Here is a 17,865-nt window from a genome sequence, read left to right as displayed (position 1 = left end):
CCTTGCAGAGTGCTACCTGCTGCAGAAATATTACCCATTTTCTTGTGAGAACATGAAAACAAATAATGACAGATAACAAAACAGTTATGTCCTAGTCCTTGCTGGCGAGCGAAAAGCAATGGAGCGTATCTTGGGGAAGATTCACGCCAAGAGGCTTTGGTCTTATTCCCTGGTGTGGACTGATGCAGGCCGCGAGGGCTGCTGCAATTTATGCTGGCTGCTTGAGGCCTCCTTTTCCAGCAGACATGAATTTCACAGAGCAAGACAGCAGCTTCCACATTTGCTGTGCTGTATGTCTCCAGGCCTCTGGGATCTGGATGGAAACAATTTACTGATGATAGATGTCAGCATCTGCATTTGGGCGTATATTAAGGGGTATCTTTCTGTCTCTTTTCCTCCATGGGGGCTGCCAGTATTGCCCTCAGGTGGTCCAGACTGCTCAGCAAAAGCAGTATGAAGCAGAGTGGACTGAAATTATCTCAGTTGGTCAGAGCACGGTGCAAATAACGCCAGGGTCATGGGTTTGATTCCCATATAGGCCATTCACTTAAGAGTTGGACTTGATGATCCTTGTGGGTCCTTTCCAACTCAGAATATTCTGTGATTCTGTGAAGTCGGAGGAACAAACAAGCGGTTCAACATATTTCTTGGTTCCTACTGACAGAGGCTATTCCTTTCTCACCTGTCATATCCTTTCTCATTCCTTTCTCACCAGACATATCCTGAAAGCACGGCCATGCCTATGAATGGCTTGCCAGGGGACTACTTGTTGACAAACTGAATGCAAGTCACGAGAGTGTCTTTGAAGTGTCTTTGAAGCTGGCATGGATTTTGCTTTATTAGTTTGGGTATGGAAAATTCATGTCAGGTATATGGCAAAGCACTGGGCATAGCAGAAGAGTGAGTGCCTTTCATATTTTGCTGAGGACAGATGACATTTCACTGGCTTCACGTGGCTGCAACAGCATCAGCCTAGAGTCCACAGTTATTTTGACAATGTAGGTGTCAGTTTAATCATCTACCTTACTACTCTGGTGTTACTTGCTACTTCCTAGTGACTTGTAGATACAAAAATGCTGCTAGCGAGGATTTTCTTGTTATTTTCTAAGTCCGTGAGAGACTTTTCTCTCTCACAGAAGAGGTAGCAGGGAATGTAAACAACCCAGACACCTGCAACCTTGAAAAGTCTTGTTTATGGTATAGTAGAAAAATATTTTGACAATGGATGTTTTAGGATTTTAGCCAATCACCCCCAAGGGGTGGCTGGCCCTTTGTCCAATTAGGCTATGAAGAAAAAAGTCTATAAAAGAGTTTGTAAAATAATTAAATAAATCAATCTTGCTGCACAACTCCTGCCTGCTGGATCTTCTCCTCCTCCTCCTCCCTATGGCTGCGGGACACAGTGCTATACCGTAGGAACCAGGCCTGCAGTAATAGTGACTCCAAAATATCAGAGTTCAACACATATGTTCTGAATATGTGGCATATTTTAGGCCCTCTTGTTTGAGCATTATATGTAGTTTTTGAGCAGCACAAGCAATCTCAGCATGGAAAACACTCACTGACATTCTGTTGCACTTGCCTGAAGGTGGCACTTACCAAATTTTTCAATGGTAATGGTATTTCTGACAGTCAAAGTAGACTCCTATTCACCATGAGGCCAAGTAAGGGTCTTATCTGCCAGAGGGAACCTGTCAGGGGCTGCATGGAAGGTCATTACAGCAGAGGCTGAGCACTGCAATGAAATCCACCAAGAGCCTGTGACTCCTCTTAATCATGTCCTATGTAACCCTATTTCACTGAAGTACCTAACCCAGATGGACAAGTGGATTGGGAGCCAGAAATTTTGCTCCTGCCAGTTTGTAGCAGGGCTTGCACTCACAGCTCTTTGAACCCTGTCCGGGATGCCACAGAAACTAACCACAGAAAAGGTGTTTGGAAGGGAAATGGCCTCAGTACATTCAGCAAGGGCTGTGACACACGCATCCAACACAATTTGTTAGTATCTCTCAGCTTCCCGGCTGAGATAGGGGTCTGTTGCAAGCTGATGCTTCTGTATCAGTTGTGAAGGTGTTGTGCTTTGTGATGATCAGTCTGTGGTGTTAAGCTGTTGGAGCAGCTGTGAGAGAGTCTTACAGTGGTACTACAGAGAGACACAGATGCTCATGGCAGCATGAGCAAGGCTGGCTCCATTTGTCCACTGTGGACTGTGAATTCCCCCATGAGATGGCATGTGCCACTCAGGGAGCACCACAATAGCACTGATCCCCTGCACTTGAACGGGTGATTGCAGCCTCCCAGGAACACCAAGTTATGGACAAGCCCCCACATCAGGCCCTTTCTGATGCCTCAGCACTGCCCACAGGGTGGTATCAGAAATGCCTCTTCATATTTCTTGTCAGACAAAATATTTGTGAGCCTGGAGTCGTAGAAGGAAGCCTGGAAATAGAGAATGTGAGCACATGGGGGCTTAAATGGCATATGAGGCCAAGCATAAAGGTTAGTGAAGATTTCATCTGCTCTAGGAGGTGGGTTTGAAGGTGAAGTGAGAGCAGCTCAGTTGATGCTGGGCTAGGAAAGAGGAGAGGGAGGTTTTGGTCTTTCTTCAGTAAGGCAAACCTGGGTAAGAAATGGTCATCAGAGAGTCCAGAGCCTGTCCCTGCAGGCACCAGCTGCTTACCTGCACAGGGTTTTCTGACAAGCAGTGGAGGCTCCCAGGTACTGTCTCAATGCACAGACCAGCCTTCCCTTGGACATGGGGTGAGTCTGCTCTTGTGCCTTTGGTATAAAGTCTTCCTGTGTGCTTTCACATCATCTGTGTGAGGCTGCACAGGCAGTGAGGTGTGTTAGAGCTGCTGCATAGAGGTAGAAGGCCTTAACAACATGGGGGTCCTAGGACCTGGACCTCTGGGCATAGCCCTCCTACACTCTATAGCACCAGTGCAGCAGGGCTTTGCCACCACAGAACATGGCCAAAATGTCTTTGTGGGGGTTAGAAATGAAGGCAGGAGGTGCATTTGGCCTCAGGCACAGGGGCAGATGACTGTAGACCTGTCACCTCATTTGTCTGGAGGACAAGGGTTTGAACCTGAGTCTCTGATATGCTGGTACCTTATTCTTACCCTTCAGATTCCTTTTCTTTATCTCCTCTGTCTGTCATTTTGGATCTGTTCTCTCTGCCACTGCTGCTTTGACACTGCAAAATGTTTCCGACACAGCCTCACTGAAGCTGTATGTGCAGTTTGCAGTGCTCTGGTTGTTCTGATCGAAAAGGTGGAGGTTGTTGGAGAATTCAGAAACATTACAAGGCAGCATGGACTCGTGGCATTTGTTCATGGGACCAGACAGTGACTTAAAGCCTCACACCCATCCCCCAGGAGGCAGGTACTACTTTCTCCTCTTCCTCATCTGCTGCTCCAGTCTGCCAAGCACCTGGCCTATTCCTGGGAATTATCCAGTGCCATTAGACCTATCACCAGCTCTGCTCTCCTATGTACAGATCTCATGGGTCCAGATGATAAAATTATAGTACTTACGTGAAAAATACAAAGGTTGGCATGACTACAAAGCACTACATTTAGTACTGTAGACTAGACATATATATTAATGTATATATGTAAACAAAAACAGACCTAGAGTTTTGTGGTGTGTATTTTCAGCAGTCTGCACACAAAATCAGAGATAGTTAGTCTCTCAGCAGGTTAAGAATTAGGATTATTTGGGTACCTTAGTTGTTCCTTGATGCATATGAAGTTCAGTTTAATAATAATTTTGATAGTTTTTTAAACCAGGGGTATTTTATGTTCTTTGATGCAAATGCAGGGCTCATTCTTGATGTTGCTTTTAAAAGCTTCACATGTGTGTGTGTGTGTGTGTGTGTGTGTGTGTGTGTGTGTGTGCTTGTGTGTTTGATGAGGATAGCAGCACAGGCAAAGGAAGAAAATGATAGTGTGTGAACATGCATTACCTTCCCAGCAGGGAAGGGACTTGCCCCTGAGGGTCATGTTGACCTCAGGCATTTAGAGAGTGAGATACCTGGAAATTTCATGTTGAACAGTTACAGAGACCAGGAGGGATAACTGGAAGGGGCTGGATGCCCAGACGTGGGCTGGGAAGCAGACAGTTGAGGAGTAGCACCAGGCAGCCCTGTCTGCTGCAGAGGGAGGTGAAGCTGTGCATGCACACCCCTCCTCCCCCATCTCAGAAGGCTGTGATTGCCTCTGTAAGGAGTTATCAGGCCAAACACTCTGAATATTTTGCTGGGGAATACATTTTACTTAATTGAGCGGAAAATAAAAATTACATGGACATGGAGGGTTTATAACAATGCAAGATGGGGGAACATGTGCTTCTTAAAAAATAAAAGCCAGAACTCCCATTGCTACATGCAGTACTCAGGGATATAAAATATTTGCATGCATTGCGGTGGCTGGAGCTTGACATGTCTGCATAACTTTGAAGGTCTGTTTGATTCCCTTATAAAGAATTTAAGACCAATCTGGTTTGAAGGTAATTCCTTTTCCCTTAATTCCTGCTCAGCTAATAGGAAGCCAAAAAATAAAGACAGCACAACAGGTTCCATGGTAGAGACACACCACATTTTCCCCAGAGATGACTGGCCTAGGTTTCTGATGTGCTTCGATGACATAGGAATAGCAGCATTTGGGTAGCAAAGCTGTTGGACCTATTTGAAAGCAAGACTGTGCACTTCTTCACAGTATCACAGGACAGCCGAGGTTTCACATTACCTCTGAGTTTGTCTAGCTTAACCCTCTTGTTCAATTGCCTCTTTAGATACTAAGTGTGTACTTCTCACCTTGCAGGGCTTTAAGCTCTAGCAATAAATGAGCTGAGACAGAGAAAAGAAAGACACTCCCCACCAATTTGCAAAATACATTAATTTTTCTTTTTCTACCAGAAGGATGAGAAGCAGACAGAGCCGATTTTGTAATCTGAAAAACTTATTATATCCTAAGGATTCATTTGAGGGTGAAATTCCAGCCATTCCTTAAAATACTGTAAGCCATACATATTCCTAGTGAAGTGTGTGCAGCAAATTGTATTCAAATGTATGTGAGTGAAAGAGCAGGGCAGCGCCGACTCCGGACAGGGGGCAGTACTGTCCCTCTGCTCCAGAGCCTTTTATAGACACGGCCTCGCTTTTTCCGATTCTTTCCTGGATAATAATGTTCTACCTAAGCGGCTCCTTAAAGTGCTCCTACATCTATTCTCAAGTAATAACCATGCATTGTGTGTTGTCTGTCTGAGAGCTGGCATTAGGGAGAGACCACCCTGACCATTCATGGTGTGGCTCTGCGAGGAGGCTGCATTAACATTGCTGGGGGCTCAGAGGGCTTGAGTGCCCCTCTGCTGTGATCTTCAACTAAACACACAGGCGCTGCATTAGGAAGGCTCTGGATTTTTTACATTTCATCTACTTTATCTGTTTGAACGCAGATATACCGTTCATCACATCCTCTTGCACTCAGACTGTCATGATCCATTTTCCACTCTGTGCATCCAGATGGTTTTTACAGGTTAGATTTCTCCTGCTGATTTTTTTTTCAATACAAAGATGTCACCATGTACTTTAGGCACTAAGACTGCTTAACTAGGATATTATTTTCTGATGTAAGTTTTACTTTCTTAATCATGGCTGAGTGACTTTCACGGACACATCCTTGGCCACTGAATAGAGGCTCAGCAGCTTGGCAGTTGCCTCCTTGCCTCCAAAATATGCAGCCTGCTCTGGCTGCTCGTGGAGACTCCATGGACCCCAGTCCTCCCATCATCTGCAGCATTGGAGCAGGAGAGGGACAACCTCTCTTGGCACACAGCTGGAGCTCCCAGAGCACATTCTCAGTATCACAGGGCCATCGACTGCCACCAGGTCATGTCTCATGCTGGTGGCGTGGGAAGCTTGGCAGCTTTGCCTCCCTGCCAGAAGGCCCATCAGCTGAAACCTGGCATGGAGTATGTCTGAGGAAAGGGTGTTTGTTCTAGTTGTGTCCTCCATTAAGTAGTTAGTGAAATGTATGATGCATTCAGCTTTTTTCATATTACACTCCATAATTGTATTAATAAAAGGTATTTACCCTTCATTATTTTCATTCTCCAGAGAATTGCTGAAGACAGGATATAATTAATCCAGATGCTCATGTGAATCCAGGGAGGTTGTGCGCAACAGCCACTGTCTTCACTAAAAGTAATTGCACACATTCAACACAGCCTAACCTCTATGGCATTTTAAGAGGAGCATGTCTAATTCATGAAAGGGAAGAATTGGTTATTATCAGTATTATCTGTAGCACTCTGGCTTAATTAAGAGTGTTATAGAAAGATAAAAGGTAGGAGAGAAATACAGGAAGATGAAATTATTTGCCCAAGGTCACAGAATGGAGATTAGCACCTGGGTCTTCACTGTCCCAGGCTTGTGCCCAGTCCATTAGATCAGGCCTCCCAAATCACCCTTCTTGATGATCAAGTATCTTGAACACCCATGTAAATCTCTCAAGGAGAAAAGCAAAAATTTCTCAGCGTAGTCTGATAAAATTTTAGCACAAGACATCAGTGGAATTCATTAAAAAGAATATTTATTGAGAAGCAATGTTAAAAAGGAAACACTCATGCTTTAAAGCAGTCAAGGCAATGAAACCTTCCTTCAATTTGGAACTCATATTTTTGTAAAACTAATCAATTAGATCATGCTACTAATTTAGAGTACTTACGCTTTCAGCTACATTTCTGAGCTAGGGACAGGCTTTCTAGGATTCACAGCTTCTGAAATAAAAATAATTGGTTTCCAAGGAATGTAAAGTGCTAAGGAAGTAACCACTTACCAACCTATTCATCCAGGAGCAGTTCAAGGAGCAGCTTTACCTATCTGGGCATCTGCAAGACTAAAAAAGATACAGTTCATTAGCAGACAACAACACTCAGGTTACAGCCGAAAGGACAATGCAAACTCTTTGGGTGATTTAGTAAGGATGCCTGTATGAGCATCATTCCCTCTGAGCAGCACTCATTCAAACATGTCCCTTAGCTGTGTGCTCTGCTCAATCCCCCCTTCTGGTTCTCCAGGAGGCCCCTGTCCACTGAAGCAGCCAGTGTCTCTGCCTACTTTCCCCACCCTACCCAACCCCATAGGAGATTCCAAGGGGCTGCTGAAAAGACTGGGCCTGTAGCCAGCTCCTGTCTCCTTCCAAAACAACAAGGTGAAGGGAGCGATTGAGGGATGGAGGTCTGGTGTGGACAGCGATCTCAACATGGGCAGTAATGTCTAAAAAATCAGTGCCATTCTCAAAGATCATCAGGGGAACCCAGATAGTAGTTTTCCAACATGTTGTTTTGTTGAAACAAAAGCTGCAGAGGTGAAACCTGCCGCTTCTGAGGTGGAATTTCTGCCCAAACTGTGGAGGGGCTCCAGAATAGCCAAAGGCCTGTTCAGGACAATGGCCTGGGAGACTGAGATAATTTCTAGCTGATATAATGGAGTGAGCTACAGTGTTCCAAAGCCAGCCTAAAAGATAATCCAGAGTATGTATGGAGACAGTGGGTGTGATTTGTTTGAAATTGTCACACAAGTCTAAGTGAGCTGGATAGTTAAGTTACCACTTGCAATCAATCAGGGCTTGGTACAGTTGCCTAACCATGGGTGTCTAAAGAAGTTTCATCCACATGAAACTGGCAGATCTGGCAACACATCTGTGAGTGACCAGTACTCTTCTGGGCCACCAGCTGGGGTCCTACTGTCCTATGGCATCTCAGCTGATAATGAACACTAATGTTTAGATAAGAGTGGAGCTTCTTGCTGCCTTTTAGGCACTTCGATGAGGGTAAGTTAGATCATGTCAGTCTGAAACACCGCCGTGGGCACACCTTTCTCTCAAACACAAGCTTGTTTGATGTGCCTACCTTGGCAAGCCCTGCTGCCCAGCAGGGCCAGCAGTTTGGGTGCAGCTTTCTATTGACACAGCTGTGAAACCCGCCCTTTCTGGCAGTGAGGTAGATCCTGTTGGGCAGGGGCTCTCCACAACACAGCATAGATGCATTCTTTGTTTCAAGCCTCTTGTTTGAATCAAGTGAAGCGAGGTCCTGAACTTTGGGCTCCCATATCCAAGGCACAACCCCCACTATCATGTCTTTGCTTCTGCAGGCTCTCTGGAGAGGCAAATCACCTCTAGCACTCAGGAGGTATGATCCTAAACCCCACTGGCCATTCTACAAAGAACAACAGTCTGATGGTCTGGTGGCTCCAGCCCAGGGTGTTGTGTGCCATCTGAGTGGGATGGGTTGGTCTGTCTTGAGCCTGCGGAGTCAGTGGAAAGAATCCACTAAAATTTATGAGGCTGTGGAATCCCATCAGGTTTTTAATTGGAAATGCAAAAGAAAGCACAAAGAATAGGATTCACATTGCCTGTTTTTAGTGGGTATTTAGTGTATGTGACTGCCAAGGCACTTTATACTGTAGGGGAAGGTAAGTGCCTCCAGAGGTTAAATCATAATGTTTCTCTCTCCCTTACATTATTTTTTATGCTTCAATGGCTATCTACGTCAGGGGAGGGGAAGAAGGCAGGTGATGGGAAAGTTCATTTGAAATACACATCTCCTATCTAATGGGCTGGGTAGGCTAATTCCCTGCCCTGCTAGAGCAGCAAGCCCACAGCTCTTCCACCTAATGCCTCGCACCACACTGCAAGCAAACACTGCCCTTGAGCTTGCTAAAGCCAAGCTGCTTGATAAAACTGAAAAGACCACAATTCACAGTCTTTTATTTTGTATGGTCAAGATTCAATTCTTGCTTGAATTTAATAGAAAACAGATTTGAGTCCTATAAGATTGCAACACAAAGCTATACTTCAGCGCTTGCCTCTGGTTTTGAGTACTTGAATATTTTCTTCCTCAGAGAGTGGATTTTAAAATCCAAAACAAAGAAAACTTAATTTGAAATTTAATGGGTTAAGCTGAAAACTCTGAGGATTACACTGACCTTGAGAAGGTGGTAAAGGAATTACACTTTTCCTTAGACACTTGTGCTAAAGACTCATTTTGTCATTTCCACCCCTCCCAAAAGATGTAAAACTGCTTCCTGATATTCATTACAGCTGCTATCTCAGATGCATATACACACAAATTTTGATATTCTTACAAGGTCCAAGGCTTCATAACTCAGCAGAAAGAGGCATAGATAATCCAGCAGACTCTCCTCAGGAATCACTTTTTAAAGCCCTATCTTTTGCAAAAATCCACCTGAGTCAAAACATTATAAACCGTTAGAAATTACAGTAGGTACACAACATGCAAGTATTAATCTCGCCTAGGACTTTGCTTTCCCCAGATGTGCTTGTGTGATTCTTTGCCAAAGCATCATTGTATCCCCATGCTTCTGGATTAAGTTTTTTTTACACTTTTTTATTTCCAGAATTAATTTCTTCAAGGCACTTGAAGTGGGACTCACAAGATTGTCAAACAAGTGTTTGTGTTATGCAGAGCCCTGTAGTATTATAAAGTACCTCAGGCACCTACATACTAAGCAGCGAGCACCTTCAGCCACAAAGCAGGAACCAGACTGTTCCTGCAAGGTGAATGGTGAACAAAGGATGTGTAAGGGAAACACTAGAGATGCAGGGTGGGCAGCCAGACATACACTGAATGGAGAGAAAAAAATGCAGGTACATGTTTCTTCCAGCTAGCACACAGGGAAGATGTCTGACCTCACTGTGCCTTGCCCAGTCCTGACTTTCTGTTACCATGGAGTTAGGAGTGCTCGATGGACTGTCTCTGAAGGAAAACAACAGTCAGTCTCTCCTCCAAAAGAGCCAAGAGCTTCAACATGGTGTCCATCCTGGGTGTAGGAAAACAGCATTAAGATCCTCAACCTTGCTGATTGAGACCAAGGGCTTAACAAACCCAGCTCTTCATCATTGTTCATGGGTTCCCTTAAAGTCCACACACATAGTTTTCCTTTGGAGCACTTCATGATGCTAGAATAGAGGAAAACTAGGGGATTAATGGCAAGCCATCCTACCTGTCTTCAAAATGAACCACATGAAACCCACCTGATGGCTTTCTTTGGCAGAGTGGGTGGCAAAGCAAATGCACAGTAGCTGTAGTAGATGTCTAATTCACAGGTTTTCCTGTATTTCTACATGCTACACTCACAAGAATACTAGGGAGACATGAGTTAAATGTTGCCCTTGAAAAGGAGATACATATCTGGTTAACTTACTTTAAATCAATAGATAGCACTGAACAAAGACAATGAAAAATATCACACCTGAAGGAGAAACCTGCAGTTTCTATATCAAATGAAAAAAATTGAATTATTGATAAGTGATCTAAGCATCAGCAAGTGATGCTCCTTAGCTGCAACAATCCCTGTCCTGTGTCTTGTTAACACATGACAAAAGAGACCATTATAGCTTTCTACCTGACTGTGGCAAGACCTCAGCTGTTTCCAGGCCTGGGAGATTTAGGTAAAGAAAGATAGATACATTACAGAGAAAACAAAGAGCAAAAAAGGAAGTTGTGAGACATCTGAGAAATTCAGCCTGGGTGGAGAGATGGATGGATGAAAGGGAAGGAGGGAAGGACTGAGTAATTTGTTTCCTGAAAATGAATACGGAAGAAAAGACAGGAATCTTGAACGTCTTAAAATGTGTATAAACTTGCTGTAAGTAGGATGTTGCTCATTTCTTCATCATGACCAAAGGCAAGGCAAGAAATTACCAGCTTAAATTGCAACATGAGAGATTTAGGTTAAATGTAATGATTGTTAAGAATTGGCAGGGGCTACTGAGACTGACTATGGAGTGGTTTAGGGCTACACAAGACACATATCTCAGTAATGGATGTTCATTCCAGCCTGAGGACAGGAGGATGGATTAAAATTAGCTGACCTCCTGAGATTTAAGATAAGACTACCTTCGGATGATTCTACAAAATGAAAAGCAGGCAGTTTGCAAAAGAGATGTCATCTCAAACCAGTATTTCTGAGGAATCCTGCTCTTCCACTGTTTCTATTGGTTGGTAGTGTTTTAGGCCAATTAGCTGCATCTGCAATTATTTACACAAGTTAAACAGACATACAAAGCAGCACGTGATGGGGATTTTTTTCAGTGTAGTCTTTGTTTTAAGCCAATCAATTAATTTGGCATCTAATCTCTGTTCCCCTTCTTCCCTGGGATTAGTTTAAATATTTGAACATGTTAATAAAGAATTTTAAATAAGAGCTAGAACACATTTCGTTGTAAATCTCTTTGTTTTGCAGAAACGTACTTTGACATTTTGTCAGTAATTAAACAGCTTTTCCCAGGTACTTTATCTAGTGCAGTATTAAAGGCGAGGTCTTGTTGAAATAAGAAAAATGTACACAAAAGGATGGAAAACCCCTTCTGCATTTCAGGATAGAGCTCCTGCCTCTGAATGGAACTTGGAATTTTATTTCAGAAAGATAATGCTGGTCTTTTCTTGAACAATAAATTTTTTTCTTTTTGTAGCACAGGGGATGTGCAAGGGATTTCTTTCAGAAGGGCTTAAAGAAATGCTTACAGAGGATGCTATTTTTTAACAATTTGTTTTTGTTGAGTCTTTGAAGGAGTAGCTTTCTCAGGTTCGAGAACTCTGCAACTCAGATAATGAAAAGTAATTAAATCATAAACCATGATTTGATAACCATAATCTGATAATCTCTAGGAAATGCAAAAGTGCATTAAATATGTGTTCTCACATGGCTCCTCCTGGAGTGTTACAGATCCAGGTGCAGCATTTCTTCCTTAAAAAAAAAAATCAAAATCAACAATCCCTACAACGTGCAGCGAGATACTATTGAAATTAAATTCACTGGAAAATATATAATGATAGGATGATTGAATGCTTTCTACTGGATTTGAGGCACTGCTTGCAAACCCAGCAGTATTTTCAGCAATTTCTGTTCCACTGTGTCTCATTGGTGCCCCTGTTCTGTAGGCACCAAGTGTGTGTCAGACCATTGTGATTACCTACTTGGAGCTTAAGCTGTCAAGCACACATGAGCATTTGGAATTTGGATATTCCCTGCCCTTTCCAGCTGATAGGGCCTTTCATGTACAATGCTCTGAAGTCCTTCTGTTTCTGGCTGTAGCAGCTCTGAGGGCCACAAGGCAGTTTGAGCCAAAGGCAGTGACTCTAGGTGTACACACCTTGGTAGCTGCATGGGCTTGAGGCTTCTGCACTCCTGTTGCAGGTGGGAGAGATCCAAGGTGGGACGGAGTTTGGTAAACAGGGCTCTCCCTTGTCCCCTGAGATGCATGAGATCTAGACCTCGCCTCCAGCTGCCACTCCAAAAAGGCACCCTTGGCTATGTCTCCTCTGTCAGCCTCATCTGAACACTCTGGACATCCGAGGGAGTCCAAACTGGCACAAGGTATCCAAGTTTAAACTCTAGTGCATAATCTGGAGAGGAATTCAGCTGAGCTGCCCATGCTGTCTCTTTTACGATGAGGCACACTGTGCCCCACCCCCGCTGACTGGATCTTCACTAATGGAAATTTAGGCACCCAGATCTGAAGTGCAGACCTACCATCAGAGACCTTAACCTGGACCCAATCCCAGCTGTGCCTTTGAGATTTCCCTGTTACTGTGTGAGCACTCAAAGATAATTGCTATGGTTTCTGAAATTACCCCAGCAACCCCCTTTTGTACCTCTGTCAGACCCTGCCTGTTCTACTGACTGGAGGACATCTAAGTGATCTAAATATTCTTCAACATTGAGATTATTTTCAATAAAGGAAGAAATTGTGATTGCTGATTGCCTTTCAAAGAAACAGGAGCCTGGTTATGATTGGCACACAAATAACAAAAGGAAGCCTTTTGAAATGAAAATTAAAGTTGAGACAGTTACATACCCACAGCTTTTGTTTTAATTAATGGTAGCTAAGTTTCCAGGATGTCTTTCTACGCTCCTCCAGCCATTTGTTTTTGCTTCCTAAAAAGCTCTGTGTTGTTTCTCTCCATTATTTAGCAGTTGCTGTTTTCCAGAACAGAATGGCTGTGCTTCAGGTTTTGGCAGGAACAATCCCTTTTTCTATGCTTCATGCTGTTTGTGAAATGCTTTGGGAAACTTTCCACTGAAAAGCATTGTGAAAATGCAAGCTTATTATTACTGCAGTGGGGAATAACAGGTTCGGCTGTCGACTCACTCTGTGAGCAGGTGCCAAAATCCTGCTGGGAAATACTGATGGATTTTGCTGATTCACTGCTGCAGATGGGATGTGTTAGCTGGGCTCTGTGTACCAGGGGGCTGCAGGGACCTGCCTCGGCTCTGCTCAGCGGTCTGGAAGTGGGAAAGAGAGCAAGTCTAAGATTTATACTACAGTAGTGCATAAAGCACAGGTTTTCAGAGCCCAGCCCTCAAGAAAGTGGATGGTTTTTGGCCTTCGTGCCTTGGAGCTCTGTTTCAAAGCAAGCTGAGAGAGCCATCTGCTTTCTGACTGCTACAGAGCCGAGCAGTGCTTGTCTCTCCTCCACCTCCCTGTAATTGTTTGCAGCACGCTGAGCTTATCCCACCTCTCTGCATGGGTGCAAGGACCCAGGGCCAAAGTTTAATAGATCTGCAGGTGCTGCACTTTGCAAGGCCTGAGTGCCTCACTGCCTGGTATCCTTGGCACAGGGTTCTGGGCTGTCTTGAGAGGGCAGAGGATGCTGCAGGGGGAGGCAGGCTGAGATGGCTGGAGTCTTGAACATGGCAGAGTCTTACAGGAAATGTGAGGAAGCAAGGGTGGCTTTGGTGTATAGTGAGTGGCACATCTGAACTGAGCGCCGCTGGCAGTGCCCAGTGCCAGGCTCTGCCCCCTCTGTGAAGTCAGGACCCATGGAATGTGTTGGCAGAGCTGGGTGCCTGCTCATAGATCTTGCTGGACACCCTCCCACCCGCTTCTGTTGGACTGGATGGGTCTGCTCTCGAAGTGTGAGCCACAAGCAAAAGCAGCAGTGAACTGTTGTACCCCACTCTTTAGGGAGCCCACACTGGTAATTCCCTGGGACTGAGTGCAAGGAAGGGAGGGCACTATAAATACATGCAGGGATGTCATATTCCTGATTTCTGGATATGTGTAGAAAATGAGATTTGATATAGAAACGTGGCTTCCATAGTATCCTGGGCCACACATAGGACTACAGTCTCAGCTGGGGTGTTGTGCAGGGCTGAATGTCTGTGCTAGCACTCCTGTTACTTAAATAACTCCTGTAATGGATGGAAAGAGTGAACCTTTAGGGGGGAGAGGCTGGTCAGCCTTGCCAGTGAAGCTGCAGCTTTCTCTAGGAGATGTGCACATGAGTTGAGAGCTCTGTGGGTATGTGAGGTGCTCTTGCTGCAGCTGGGTGCTGCTGGCTCCTGCATCCCGGGGCTGGCCCTGCCATGGGTAGTGTCTGACACCACAGGACACACCAGCACATGTACACTCGCTTGGTGTGACTGACCCCAGAAAGTGACTGGATGCTCAGGGCAGCCATGTCACCTTGTCTTCCCTTTTTTGCCCTGAGCATGGTCACTTCCATCACGCAGTGCATCCCTGGAGCCCCAGTAGGCCCCAGTCCTGTCCCTCTGGCAGGCTGAGCCAGAGGGCACTGGGACCTGTGGCTGGGGTGTTCAGAGAACAGGGATAGCTGGGCTGGGGAGCAGCAGCGGGGACCTGCCTGGGTGGTCTGCTTTTGCTTTTTTTCTTACTTTCACAAGAGTCACTGATTCCTCCTTCTCTCCCATGAACAGCCCTCCAACCCTGACCATGGAGCACATGGCCCTGTCACGGCTGTCATGGGATGTGCTGTGCTTCCTGGGCACTCTGCATCTCCCTGTGTTTGACTGGGCCACTGAGGGAGGCTTTTGCCTGGGAAAATGCCCTGGAAAGTGGCAGACACCTCTGCTGTGGATGTATAGCTCAGACCCAACAGCAATGCTTAGCAAAAGCACCTGGCACCCTGTTGGAAAGGGCTCAGGTGACAATTGAATAGCAGATCTGGAAATGTCAATGTGTCCCCAGAGTGCTGTGAAATGCTGTCAGCATCTTTCCTAAGGCACAAGGAAGAGAACTGGTGATGTTTCCTCCTCCTGTGTTCTTGAACAGCTAGTGGGACTGGTGGTTTGCCCCTAGGTCATGTCTCTTCTTCTGTTCTCCTCCCAGATGGATATCCACAGGACCTGGACAGCCTCGCTACTCCCTGCTGGCACCCGAATTGTCCCAGGAGTGCAGTGCTCTGCCCCTGGCTCCTATGGCAGCCAGCCTTCACTTGCTCATGCCCCTCTTTGCATGGGGAGTGAGCTAAGGGCTGCTTCAGGAGAGTGGAAAAGCCTCAGAAATGCTTCATGCAGCCTTGCTGCTGAACAGGTTTGCAGATAGCAGGGACAGCAGGAGGAGAGGGTGTCAGGTAAATAAGAATCAACAACCGTGGAGATGAATGCTTTGTCAGGAACAGGAACTGCATCCTCACTTATTAGTCAGCATTGTTGAAAGTACTTTAAAAATAATTAAAAGGGAGGAGCAAAACTGCAGAAATCAGTTTAAAGGATCTCCCTTAGTGTGATATTTCTGAACTTAAGGTACTCTTTCCAAAGAAGGCTGTGACAGTATTAAAAAAACCCCAAACCTCTGATTTTAGCAGTAAGACTGTTACCTTTGTCTCTTAATTAATTCTGAAGACAGAACCTGCATTACTAACATTCATGTAATCAGACAGAAATAGACCTAGGAAAGGTTTATTGGCAAGAGAAAATCCTACAAAAATGAGGCTTCATTACATTAGTTGAGTTTGTCACTTTTCAAAGGAAAAATTGTAGTGCAGAAATATCCAGTAACTGCCCCCCCAAAGTGTAATGTACATGTCTCAGCTGTGCCCTCTCTCTTCAAGTCTCCTTTGCCTGGCAGTTCACTCTCCCCTGACTGTCCTTCACATTTATTCACATGGATGGAGAAGCCAGCAACATTTTTCACATCCTGGAGTATTCCACTTTAAGCAGCCATTTCCTTGTTTTTCTTCATAAGGAAGCACTTTTCTTGCTCTGTACTTCCATTAAGAAAATGTACAAGCCTAATAGTTACTAAAAGAAAGTGACTAAAGCTGTCCTAATGTTTTTATGGACTCATTAAAGGTCTTATTAATATTTCTCCATATTGGAAAAAATCTAATTTTTTACTTGTGACATAATCAGGAGCTGTACCTGAGTTTTCAGGGGTGAAGCATTTGCACGTTAACCTTTCCTTCTGCTTTGAACAATCATTCTTATGTACTGCTGAACTACAAATCAACCCAGGGCTTTTAAAGGAGGCTCCTCTTCTCCCAGCATCTGTTGAACCCTCTCTTCATGTTTTGAACTGTTTTTCTGCATAGGTGAGCTGGAACCAAGGAGCCTTGTGGAAATGTGCCAGGCTAATAGCACCTTAGTCCTTCCATCTCTGGGCTTCCTGTGTCCTGGGGCTCTCCTGTGCCATGATGGGACTTTGCTGTTGGGGCACAACTCTGCTCATTAGAGGTGTTTGGGGCTGATTTCCAGCTGCTGCTCCTTATTTGCTTGCTGCTCTTTGCTTCCTGCTTGCTTCAGGTACTGATCTCCTCTCTGGTGACCAGTGATAGGACCTGAGGGAACAGCATGAAGCTGAGCCAGGGGAGGTTTAGGTTGGATATCGGGAAAAGGTTTTTCACCCAGAGGGTGGTTGGGCACTGGAACAGGCTCCCCAGGGAAGTGATCACAGCACCAGCCTGACAGAGCTCAAGTAGCTTTTGGACAATGCTCTCAGGCACATGGTGTGGTTGCTGGGGATGAACCATGCAGAGCAAGTACTTTGGTGATCCTTGTGAGTCCCTTCCAACTCAGGATATTCTATAATTCTGTGCTCATGGCAACAAGAGCTAGACAGGAGGTCTGGGATTAATTTGGATTCTGGAGTAGCCCCAAAGCACACACATTTCAGCCCCACACCCAGCATGCAACAGTGGGAGAGCTGGGGGGAAGAGGGCTGTAAGCTCTGCTGCTGGGATGGGGCTGGAGATGATCCCCACAGCCTACCCCACATCCCAGCACTGGGAAGGGAAGTGAGTACTCACGTGTTCCCTTCCCAGGGGTGATAAACTTTTAATTGATTTGGTGGCAACAGCTAGTGGCTAAAGGAAAGCAATAAAACTACAAGAGCATAAAAGCAAGGATGTAGTGAATGATTTACGGCATACTGTATCTGCTCACCACTTACTGGGGCTCCAGCATGAGCGGGTGATATTAATGTGTGAATGTTAACCATGGTGCTCCACAGAGCGCCCCGGCACTCCTGACAGCTGCACGTGAGTTATTTCAGAAACGCATGGCATGTCTCTCCCATCCTGATGCATCTCTTAACAATGATACTTCATAAATCCCTGGTTTATAAATTCACTGCCAATGGAGGAAAAAAGTGTCAGTCTGTAATCTGTTGCCATGGAAATAAGTTGGGAAGTTCAGTGTGCAGAGATGCATAACTGGGATGGGAAAATATAAGTGGGCCCGTCTTGATTTTTGCTTGTTGAATTCCTCTGCTCTGGAAATAAAGGTAGAGGTTACATCAAAGCTTCAGGGAGCTGCATTTACTTTCTGGACAGATGCATTTCGCTAGCCAAGAAAACTCCAGCCAACTTAATCCTGGTGAATTTGCTGTAGTGCAGCACTGCATTTTCTCTTGGATGCTGCCTCTCATCTGCCTTGTGCTTTCTGCCTGGGAATAAAATATCTTTTAGAAAAGAACCCCACACAAGAGGAAAACTGAGACAAGGACAAGTGAAGGTAAAATGAAAAAATAAACATTAGAGGAGGTGAGTACAGAGAGGCAATATTCCATTTACACTATTATGGAGGTTTTAATTTCC

Source organism: Aphelocoma coerulescens, chromosome 1 (genome assembly GCF_041296385.1).
Source record: "Aphelocoma coerulescens isolate FSJ_1873_10779 chromosome 1, UR_Acoe_1.0, whole genome shotgun sequence".
Classification (NCBI taxonomy): Eukaryota; Metazoa; Chordata; class Aves; order Passeriformes; family Corvidae; genus Aphelocoma; species Aphelocoma coerulescens.
The sequence above is the reverse complement of the archived record's forward strand: the minus strand, read 5'-3'. Positions refer to the sequence as shown.